Consider the following 12140-nt stretch of genomic DNA (forward strand, 5'->3'; position numbering starts at 1 on the left):
GTGTGTGTGTGTGTGTATGTGTGTGTGATACAACACACACACATATGTAATGTTGCAAAGTAAGCCCACCTGAGACCACCACATGGACACTCAAAATCAAAAAGAAAAGCTTTATTGACAGCTGGCGGCTTCGTGGGGAACTTGCCCAAATCATGCAGCCCTCAGCCATACAGCCCTTTGTCTTTTATGCACAAAAAAACCACATCCTGGTTGTCACATTTCAGTTAGCAGGAAGCAGAAACTATAGAAGCCAAAAAGCAAGATTCATGCATTTAGGAACTTTCCTGAAACTACGGACCAGTCTTTGATGGGTTAGGTCTTTGTTCCCGCTTTGGCAGGTGTTGGTGGAGCCTACACGCTGGATTTTAAGGTCAGAATGGTGCCTCTAACATGGCATCAGTGGTACTAAGGTCTGGGAGCCTGTACAGTAGAGGTCAGAGGTTCTGTTGTGGAGTCAGTGTGAGACTGAAACAGGAACAATAGACCTTGCAAGTTAAGGGTTCTGTTTGCAGTTAAGACAGTTAAGTTCCTGTTTGTCCTGTTCCGGTTAAGGTTTCTGCCTGTAGTTAAAGATAACTTCCTGTTTGTCCTGTGTTATGTACCTGCAAGTTAAGATTTCCATTTGTAACTAAGAATAAGTTCCTGTTTCTTAGATGTGATGTAAAATGAGGAACATATTTTCAACCTACACTAAACTTGTGACCCCATTCACATGATATATATCTTCACCCTTGCTCCCCTTGTATTTTTTTCTAACAGTGTATAACAGCCAACTCTCTCACCCCTGTGGACACCTTATCTCTCCTATTAAAAAGACCTCAAGAGGCTGGCAGGGGCTACACCCACAAATCCTGACTTAGGGTGAGACAGCCGGTTAGCCAGTCCCAGGTACACCCCAAAACATAGCTTGCTTTAGTTGGACAGTCATGGATTTGGTCTTTTCTCTCGTGATTCTGAGATTTAACAATTTTTTCTTTCCACCTTTGCATAGGTTCCAGGGATCAAACTCCAGTTGCCAGTCTTGTCTGATAAATGCCTTTACATAGTGAGCCACCCGACTGACCCTATCTACTTTGAGTCCTGTAACCCAGGTTGGCCTCAACTCCTGATCACTCTGCCTCTATCTCCTAAGTGTTAAGACTGCAGGTGTGTGTCACCATACTTAGCTAAGAATGCTTTTTAATTTTTGATTAATTATTTTTAAAAGAAAAGTAGGCCAGCTGAGCATGGTAGTACATGACCAGAACCCCAGAACTTCCGGAGGCAGAGGCATGAGGTTCCTTACAAATTTGAGACCAATCTGGTCAGCAAAGCAAGTTCCAAGTTCCAAGTCATCCAGGCTACATAGTTAGACCCTGTAGTGGTGTGAAAGAAAATGGCTCCCAAAGAGAATGGCTCTATAAGGAGGTGTGGCCTTCTTGGAATAGTCCTGTTGGAGGAAGTGTGTCACTGTGGAGGCGGGCTTTGAGGTCTCCTTTGCTCAGCTTCACCCAGTATTTCAGTTTACTTCCTGTCTGCCTGCACAATGTAGAATTCTCAGCTACCTCTCCAGCACCATGCCTGCCTGCACGGCACCACACTCCCAGCCACCACGCTCCCCATCCATGATGATAATGGACTAAACCTCTGAAACTGTAAGCCATGCCTCGATTCAATGTTTTCCTTTATAACAGTTGCTGTGGCCTGGTGGCGGTGGCACATGCCTTTAATCCCAGCACTTGGAGGCAGAGCCAGGTGGATCTCTGTGAGTTCGAGGCCAGCCTGGTCTACAGAGCAAGATCCAGGACAGGCACCAAAACTATACAGAGAAACCCTGTTTTGAAAAAAACAAAACCAAAAAGAGTTGCCATGATCATGGTGTCTCTTCACAGCAATAAAAACCCTAAGACAGACCCTGTCTCAATAAACATAAAATGAGAAGAAAGAAAGAGAGGAGGAGGAGGAGGAAAAGGCATACTGTCACATGCAGTGCCTCATCTGGATGTATGGGAAGTCTTGGGAGTGTAACTCTCTTACATTCCCCTACTAATGGACCCTGAGTATCGCCACCTGGGGGACTAGTCTCCAGGCAGCTCAGGGCTCAAAGGGAAATCCACAACATCAGCATGTACTTGACTTTTCTGTTTTTTGGTTTTGGTTTTGGTTTTTGGTTTTTCGAGACAGGGTTTCTCTGCGTAACTTTGCGCCTGTCCTGGAGCTCACTTGGTAGCCCAGGCTGGCCTCGAACTCACAGAGATCCGCCTGGCTCTGCCTCCCGTGTGCTGGGATTAAAGGTGTGCACTACCACCACCCGGCTGTACTCGACTTTTCTATCTGAGGGGATTAGGGAAAAAGACACTCACGAACTCTCTTGATGGTTTTCTTCTTTATTCTTCTTTTTCATTCTCTATTCCTTCCCTCATTCCAGATGTTTTCATTCTATCTTTATTTTTGATGTTTCCCTTCTAGTTCTCTCATTCCAGATGTTTTCCTTCTAACTCATTTTAACTCTCTCATTCTTTTTTTTTTCCTCCTTTGGAGCTGAGGACCAAACCCAGGGCCTTGTGCTTGCTAGGCAAATGCTCTACCATTGAGCTAAATCCCCAACCCCAACTCTCTCATTTCTTGATGTTTTCATTCTAACTCATTTTAACTCTCTCATTCTTGATATTTTCCTTCTAGCTCATTGTAACTCTCTCTCTGTTCTTCCTCTTACAGCTTATATACCCCAGAGAAATCTTTCAGGCAATATAAAATTACAATGTGGTTACACTCTGTTTTTCAAGTGAATGATTACAATGAATACAAAACAAATAGTAAAAAACCAGCATGTTTTCCATATTCTTTACATGATTAAATATTTTACATATTACAGGTGAAAAACAAATTATCCCAAGAACCCACATACATTCATACCCAAGCAACTTGTTATAGATTAACCATGTGGGCAAGCAAGGTATTTTTCTCAGTCAGGTCTTTTACTGGCAGGCTACATTTTGCAGTTACAAGGAAAGGGCCAATTACTTTATTACTTATCTTTTTTTTTTTTTTTTTTTTTTTGGTTTTTCGAGACAGGGTTTCTCTGTGTAGCTTTGCGCCTTTCCTGGAACTCACTTTGGAGACCAGGCTGGCCTCGAACTCACAGAGATCCGCCTGGCTCTGCCTCCCGAGTGCTGGGATTAAAGGCGTGCGCCACCACCGCCCGGCTTACTTTATTACTTATCTTGAAAAGTAAACTTACAAAGAATCCTAAAGGAATCACAAACCTAAACTTTTATATATGGAAAAAGAATCAGTCAGCTCTACTTTAAATCTTTAGCATATATACCCACTCATCAATAGTTTTTTTTAATATCGGGAGACTGAGGGCAAAAATGGGTATAAGGAATTAATCATCACCTTTGGTCATCAATCAATCCTAGCAAGAAAAGTGTGTCAGCTAATGATAATTGGTCTGCTTTGTTCTTGTTCCCTGACCTTAAAGAATTCCACATTCTATGTGCCTTTCTTTTTTTTCTTCTTTTTTTCTTTTTTTTTTTTTTTTTGGTTTTTTTCAAGACAGGGTTTCTCTGTGTAGCTTTGCACCTTTCCTGGAACTCGCTTTGGAGACCAGGCTGGCCTCGAACTCACAAAGATCTGCCTGCCTCTGCCTCCCAAGTGCTGGGATTATAGGCGTGCACCACCACCGCCTGGCTCTATGTGCCTTTCTAAAACTTTAGATTGATCTTGAGTTTTTTGCCTCAAACCTATTTAGCAAAAACATCTTAGTCTAACTTTATGTTATTTTTAAGGCTTTGTTTCAGCTATTATGCACTCTGAAACCTGTGAACACATCTCCCAACATTAAGGTTAAAAGAATTTAAGCTAGCTGGGCTCCTGGGACTCAACTGTTTTTCTTAATCATTAACCTAAACTACAGTCTATATGGCTCCTCAATAGAAACTCACGTGTTCTAGCTGTGTGACACTTCCTTGTATTTATTTTTATTCATCAAAATTCTGTATAAACTAACATTATTATTATCAATGAGACAGTACAGCTTAGGAAGAAATCATCTTCATAATAATCCACAGGTAAAAATGCCCAGTAGATGGGATGTTTCCACGAGATAAACACACTACATTACAGGCAGTGGGGATCTCCCCACACCTATTCACACCATGCCAGACACCAGAGGAAGACAGCAGCAGCAAACATATAAAGGTACAGCAGAAGCAAAAGACATTCCAGAGTCTGTGGTCTTGGGGGCCTTGCCTGTCTGAGATTTCCTCCTGGTGGGCTGACACCTTGAACTTCAACTGCCACTTGCTGTTCCTCTGACATGGCCACTGGCATCTGAGGGCTTATTTGGAGGTTCTGGCAAGGACACATAGCTACTCAGATCCCCTTGACCCAAGAATGGTCCTCCTCTATTGGGGAAGATCACTGTCTTCCACGGCATGCAGCTCTGAGAGGAACTCATATGAATAGTGAAGGAGGAAGGGGACACTTGCCTAACCATCCTGTGATGCTTAAATGTGGTTGCCAACTCGACTACTATCTGGAATGAGCTAAAGCTCAAGCAGCCGGGCACACCTGTGAGGGATTCTCTTGACCAGGTCATTTGATGTGGAAGACCACTCTAACTCTGGGCCACGCCTTCTGGTGGCAGCCCACATAAAAGAAAATGAAGGAACTTTGCTTCTTGTCTGCTTGCCTTCGTTCTTGCTGGCAAGTTCATCTGTCCTGTTGCCGAGGAATCCCTTCATTGGTATTAGGGCCTCCTTCTTCAGGATTCTGAAGTGGACTCAAGACTAGCAGCTCTCAGGGAATCCTCTGGGACTCTAGCACCAGATTGGGACTGCTGAGACATCCAGTCTTGTGGACTGAACAACTACTAGATTCTTGTCCTTTCCAACAGGAGACCGCCATTGTTGGACTAGGTGGGCTACAAACTGAAAGCCACTCAAATAAATCATATCTATACATATACACATATGTTCTATCAGTTCTGTTCCTTTAGTGAACCCTGACTAAACACTGCCAGATCAGTTGACTCAATCCTAGAGGTAATAAATGTGGCAGGACCTTTTAAAAATTTTACTAGTTTTTGAGGCAGATAATATGTTCATCTGGCACAAGATTTTAAATGAAGTCTGCTTCTCACTGCTGCTGCTCCGCCTCTCAGGTCCCTTATTTATCTCCAGTAGATTTTTGCTTCATAGAAAACCAATACGAGGGCGGTACGAGGCGCGCGCTCGGGGTCCCGGTCGCGAGGAGGAGGAGGATGTGGCGCGCGGAGGGGAAATGGCTGCCGAAAACAAGCCGGAAGAGCGTTTCCCAAAGTGTATTCTGCGGAACTAGCACCTACTGTGTTCTCAACACCGTGCCACCTATAGAAGATGACCATGGGAACAGCAATAGTAGTCATGTAAAAATCTTTTTACCGAAAAAGCTGCTTGAATGTCTGCCGAAATGTTCAAGTTTACCCAAAGAGAGGCACCGCTGGAACACTAATGAGAGATCATGATGCAGCCGCCCTTTTGGATTTCTTTTTAATAATGTGTGACCCTTCACCTTTGATCCCCTGACCTGCATTACCTTGGTAACCATTTCATTTTTTAATTTAATTTCATTTTTTAATTTTGGTGTACAAGCTGTAACATTTCATCTCTCCAAGTGCAGCACACTGATTTCCTCAAGTAGAGATTCTCCTTTGAGTGATAAAGTTGCAAAATGCTGTCTTCATTTTCTGTATTGAAATTCATTTTGGTTTTTAAGAATAAAGTGTAAAGCCGGGCGGTGGTGGCACACGCCTTTAATCCCAGCACTCGGGAGGCAGAGCCAGGCGGATCTCTGTGAGTTCGAGGCCAGCCTGGGCTACCAAGTGAGCTCCAGGAAAGGCGCAAAGCTACGCAGAGAAACCCTGTCTCGAAAAACCAAAAAAAAAAAAAAAAAAAAAAAAAAAAAAAAAAAAGAATAAAGTGTAATCTGTGTTTTCAAAAAAAAAAAAGAAAACCAATACGAATCTATCCGCCGCCCATTTTTATACATAAGCTATCATGCTATATACATTTTTTTCTGTACTTTGCCTCAGAAATCTTCCCAAATCAGGAGTTTCCCTAATACTGTGTTTGTGTCTGTGTGGTGTTCCAGCAGATGGATTCCAATTTATTGAGTCAATCTCTAGTTGTTTCAAGTGAAGGGTTTCCAGTCTTTTATTGATCCCCTAGTTTGCCTTCTACTGATGGATAAACACCATGACCAAAAGCAGCTTGGAGAGAAGAGGGTTTATTTGAGCTTACAATTGCAGTCTGTCATGAAGGGAAGTCAGGGCAGGAACTCAAGGCTGGAACCTGGAGACAGGAACTGAAACAGAGACTATACGTAATTTGTGGGAGATATTTCTAGATGATTCCTAGAAAGATTGCATCAATCTATAGTTCCTACGAGCAAAGTATGAGGTTTCTGGTTTTCCACACATTGCTAATCTAAGAGCAAAACCTTAACTTTGAATGTAATTTGACTGATATCATTCTCATCACAAAAGTGGACAAGCAGTTTATGCACAATTTATGTGGTTGTTTTGTTTTCATTGAGGGGTGTAGACCAGGCTGTCCTTGAACTCATAGAGATTCACCTGCCTCTGCCTCTCAAGTGCTGGGATTAAAGGCATGCACCACCATCTCTCAGTTGTGTGGCTGTTTTTTATGTAAACTTTTTTTTAAAAGCCAAAGTGTGTGTATGAAGATCAGAGGATAACTTGTGGAAGTCAGTTCTCCCCTCCCATCATGTGGGCCAGTGATCAGGCTTGGCCACAAGGGCCTTTACCATTTAGCCATCACATCAACTCCCTAGACTTTTGTTTTTGAGGTAGCGTCTCAAAAACAACAGCTTTGGCTGTTCTGGAACTCACTATGTAGAGCAGGGCGGTCTCGAACTCACAGAAATCTGCCTGCCTCTGCCTCCTGAGTGCTGGGATTAAAGGCGTGCCCCGCCACAACAAGCTCCTAGGTTTGTTTTTAAGACACAGCCTGGGCTGTCCTTAAATTCACTGTGTAGCTGAGAAAGTCTCTGAACTGATGTCCCAGCCTCCACTCCCAAGTACGGGGTCATAGGTGTGCACCATTATCATGGTTTACACGAACTCTTTGCCTTCTTACCACTTTCCTTTGTGCTTTTGGTCTGTTTCTAGTAAATGAACAGTTCTTCATACTTTAAATATGGAATACTCTAGAGAGGAATACTTTAAATAGGATGGTGGCTCCGTCCTGTAGCACTTATCTGGCATATGTAAGACCCTATCATAGAGACAAAAGCCAAAATGAGAGCTGAATTCCAATAATCAGGCCATGGCCATCTGGAGTTTGATCTCTGGTAACTTATATCTTATACAGACATCTGTATGATGACTTAACCCAAACGACTATCCTCAAGAAAAACTTCGGCTGTAAGGTTTACTACTTAACAAGATAACCAGAGGATAGGCTATCCTCTCAGCAATGAGCCCACACACAAGTCCCATGGTGATAAGACCAAGTAACTTGGGGCTGGAGAGCTGGATCGGTGGTTAAGAGCACCTACTCTGATTCCTAGTATGCATATGGCAGCTCATAACCATATGCAACTCCAGTCCAGGAGATAAGATGCCCTCTTCTGGCCTCCTCAGGCACTGCACACATATGGTGCACAGACACACACGTAGGCAAAACACCTGCACATATACAACACAACATAAAGGAAAAAAATTAAAAGACCAAGTAACTTCCCCCTCAACTGTTCTAAAAGAACTTCTGCTTGTCCCCCCGAGCCCTCCTCCCCAAGAACTTGTCAGCTGCTCCCTTGCAGGATTTCCAATAAATTCTCTCTGTGCCTACATTAGTAAATTCTTTTTAATGCCCCATCACTGACCTTTCATTCTTTGCTTCCTAGCACTGGATATGATCCTCAGCAGCACAAAAACAGAAAGCTGGGTGTTGTGGTGCATGCCTGCAATCCCAGAACTTGGGATGCTTAAAGTAGAAGGGTCTCAAGTTCAAAGTCAGCCTGGGCTACATAGTTAGACCTTGCCTCAAACAAACACACATAGCAATGAAAGATCCTGTATATTAGGGAACTTCTCCTTCCGTTGTAAGAGTTGCAGGTGATTTTCCAAGTTTGTCTTTTAATCTTGCCTTTGGGTTTCTGTTCTGTCAACCTGTTTGTTTTTCTATAGTCAAACTTATCAGTCTTTGCTTCTTAGGATTCCTAGGTTTTCAGTCTTGTTCAGGAACAGGATCTGACCTACCCACCCACTCACTCCATACACACATCTGACAGTGCAATAAGCTCGGGATGATTTGCTGGGTTCTATAAGGCACAAGACAACTGTTACTTTACAAGAGAGCCCAAATGCCAGAGGGACACAAAGAAAACAGACAGCAGGCAGTGGTGCACATGCTTTTAATCCCAGCACTTGGGGGGCAGAGGCAGGTGGATCTCTGTGAGTTCTAGGCCAGCCTGGTCTATAGAGCAAGTTCCAGGACAGCCACGACTACATAGAGAAACCCTATCTTGAAAAACAAAAATAAAAACAAAACAAACAAACATACAAGGACCTGGGTAAAGATCCCTTAATCCAGTCCAAGTGGGCCAGAGAAGGCTTTGGAAAGGTGACCTACGGTTTCCTGGGGCAGCACAGAGAGGTGACAGATGTCTTCAGTACAGGCAGCATCATATGCAAAGCTAAGTGGCAGGAAAGAGCATGCTTGTCAACACTGGCAGAGGACAGGAAGGCCTGCAGGGTTGGCTTTTGGTCCAGGGAAGAGCTAGAAGAGCAGGGATCGGGGCCTGGCTTGGGGCAGTGAGAGCAGCTGAGGAACCCGGTGAGTTGTGGGAAGTAGCCCATAGTAGCAGAGCAGCTTCAGCCTCTTGACCAGCGGCAGCCACAGAAGCCTAGAAAGATGCAAGGCAGCCTCCCACACAACATCACAAATTTCAGACCCAAATGTTTTGTTCTGCCACACTTGCAGAATTCTGAAGATACTAGGAGACTAGAAAATTCTCCGAAGAACATATTTCTACCCAAGATGATTTCAAAAACACGGCGCCTCAGTGGAAGGGGCTGTCACTGTCACAACCACCACAGCACCCCATCTGTTACATGTTCTGCCTTTCCTGGTTAGTCGGCTCAGACGTGCAGGACTGCCCTGGGTCGGAGTAGTAAACCCCAGGGCTGGGGCCTCTAGCTGACTCCTGTCCATAGGGACATCCATTTCCCTTTAGCCAAGGGCGAGTCACTGCTCTGAGTGACAGGGCAGGGCACTTGGGAGCTCTCTGCTCTCATAGCTTGTTGGTTTGGCACAGGCTCTCTCGATGTGTAGCTCTGGCTGGGCCAGAACTGAGATCTGCCTGCCTGTGCCTCGGGAGTGCCGGGATTAACGGCATGAGCCACGGTCCCTGGCCTCCCACCATTGTTATTTGAGACAGAGTCTTACTGTGTAGCCCTGGCTGGCCTGGAACTTGCTACACAGACCAGGCTGGCCTTGAACTCAAAGGATCTTCCTGCCTCTGCCTCCTGAGTACTGGGATTAGAGGCATGTGCCATTATACCTGGCTCTTTCATAGCCTTTTAAATAGCACTTTATAGTTTGTGCGGGCTAGTTTTATGTCAACTTGACACAAACCTATAGTCGTTTGGGAAGAGGGACCCTCAACTGAGAAAATGACCCTCCTGGATTGGCCTGTGATAAACCTTTGGTACATTTTCTTTCTCTCTTTTTTTTAAGTTTAATTTATTTATTATGTATATAATTTTCTGTCTGCATATATGCCTCCACACCAGAGGAGGGCACCAGGTCTCATTACGGATGGTTGTGAGCCACCATGTGGTTGCTGGGAATCGAACTCAGGACCTCTGGAAGAGCAGCCAGTGCTCTTAACCTCTGAGCCATCTCTCCAGCCCATAGTACATTTTCTTGATTGATAATTGATGTAGGAGGGCCCAGCTCACTGTGGATGGTGCCACCCCTTGGCTGGTGGTCCTGAGTGCTATAAGAAGTAGGTTGAGCAAGCCAGGAGAAAACCAGGAAGCAGCACTCCCATGCTGGAGTTCTGGCCTCCAGATTCCTGCCTGAGTGTCTGCTCTGACCTCCCTCAGTGATAACTATAAACTGGGATAGACTCTTTCCTCACCACACTGTGTTTGGTCATGGCGTTTATCACATCAATAGAAACCCTGAAACATAGCTAATCTGGGTTACTTCTACTGGAAAGACCTTTGCCACTTAGCTGTCTCCTACACTAGAGGCAACCAGAGGCCACCTTTGGGAACTGCCTTCCCTAAAGTGCCCAGCACAGAGCCTTCCCCACAACAAGTACTGAGCAGACAGTCGTTTCTCTTAAATCAGTCTTATCATCCATGAGCAGGGTTCTGAGGTCAAGGTGAGGAGCAGGGTTCTGAGGTGACCGGAGGGAACTATCTAACAAGCTCTTGAAATGCAGTGTGGTAGGCTCTCCTCCCCACATTCTGACTCTGAAACCTGTCAGAGGCGAAAGGTGAGAAAAGGTCTCATTGTGTAGCTCAGGCTGGCATGGAACTCACTTTTCAGCCTAGACAGGACTCAAACTCGACGTTGAGAAGTTTCTGGTTTTGTTTACCATCAAGGGCCATGCACATGCTAGGCAGCAAGCACTCTTCCATTACTACATCCCAGGATGGTGGGGTTGTTTTTTAATAGTTCCTTATTTATTTTGTATATATGTGGGTTTGCATGTTATTGTATCCATGTGGAAGTCAGAGAACAACTTCCAGGAACTGGTTCTCTCCTTCCATCCTGTGGGTCCCGGGGATCGAACTTGGGTTAACAGGCATCTTTTACCTGCCCACCCATCTTGTTGACCCTAAGGTTCATTCTTAACCCTATTAAGGTTACATTTTCTTTACTGCCCCAAGGCAATTTTATTCCAAAAGGTCACTTATTAATTTAAGATAGAAGGGCTCTTGGAGGCTACTGGAGACCACGGTTCTGGTACCTCACTACCTGTACGTACCCACAATCCTTTCAGGACACTGCTTAGTCCAGGAGCCAGAGCAGAAAGCAGCCCCCACTTCAGCTGCAAATACACAGAGGGCCTCACAACAGCCACATCAGAGTCACTAGGTCAAAAGTGAGACAGCAAGAGGTTTCTAGGCCAAAGTTTCTCTTGAGACCAGTTCTCTGGGCCACGTGCACCATAAACAGGGCAGGCATCTCCAGGCAAGTGCAACAGGCTGAAAGGATGGGGATTAGACGGGCCAACATGGAGAGTAAGAAGAGGGAGGCTGCAGCCCGGCCGATGGCTTACCTGTCGCCTCTGTAAGGGACCGTGCCAGCTTGGGATTTGGGGCTTATGTCCCTAAACAAGAGATGGGCTATTTCAGCAAATGTTAGGGAAGTTCCTGCCACATGTGTGCACTTCTGAGATTGTGCATACAGTTTCAACGCTCATTTATTTGACATTTACTAAGTTCTAGGCATTCAGCAGAGTGGCCACGGAATCTGCAAAGTTGCTTCTGTTACCTACAGTCAATTATAGTCTGAAATATGAAAGTTTATTAAAACAATTCTTAGTTTAAAGCCACATACTGGCTGGGCGGTGGTAGCGCACTGTGGTGGTATTGCGTTCCCTGAAATATTGTGCACCCTAATAAACTTATCTGGGGTCAGAGACAGAACAGCCACAATATTAAACATAGAGGACAGGCAGTGGTAGCACATGCCTTTAATCCCAGCACTTGGGAGGCAGAGCTAGGCAGAAATCCATGTGTTCAAGGATACAGCCAAGCATGGTGATACATGCCTTTAATCCCAGGGAGTTGTGGTAGAAGGCAAAAAGGTATATAAGGCGTGAGGACCAGGAACTAGAAGCATTTGGCCTGGTTAAGCTTTTAGCTGGTTAAGCTTCAGGCATTCTAGCAGCAGTTCAGCTGAGAGCCATTGGGATGAGGACACAGAAGCTTCCAGTCTGAGGAAACAAGACCAGCTGAGAAGTTGGCCAGGTGAGGTTAGCTGTGGCTTGTTTTGGTTCTCTGATCTCCCAGTTCACCCCAACACCTGACTCAGGTTTGATTTTATTAATAAGACTCTTTAAGATTCATGTTATAGCACACTCCTTTAATCCCAGCACTTGGGAGGCAGAGGCAGGTGGATCACTGTGAGTTC

At 44.8% G+C, this 12140-nt stretch overlaps 1 pseudogene; it reads left to right on the top strand.

Moving 5' to 3' along the window:
• Positions 1-5182: 5182 nt before the first annotated feature.
• On the top strand, positions 5183-5706 carry LOC102904802 (calmodulin-binding transcription activator 1 pseudogene; annotated as a pseudogene).
• The last annotated feature ends 6434 nt before the right edge of the window (positions 5707-12140 follow it).

The sequence above is a fragment of the Peromyscus maniculatus genome, chromosome 7 (genome assembly GCF_049852395.1).
Source record: "Peromyscus maniculatus bairdii isolate BWxNUB_F1_BW_parent chromosome 7, HU_Pman_BW_mat_3.1, whole genome shotgun sequence".
NCBI classification, from domain to species: domain Eukaryota; kingdom Metazoa; phylum Chordata; class Mammalia; order Rodentia; family Cricetidae; genus Peromyscus; species Peromyscus maniculatus.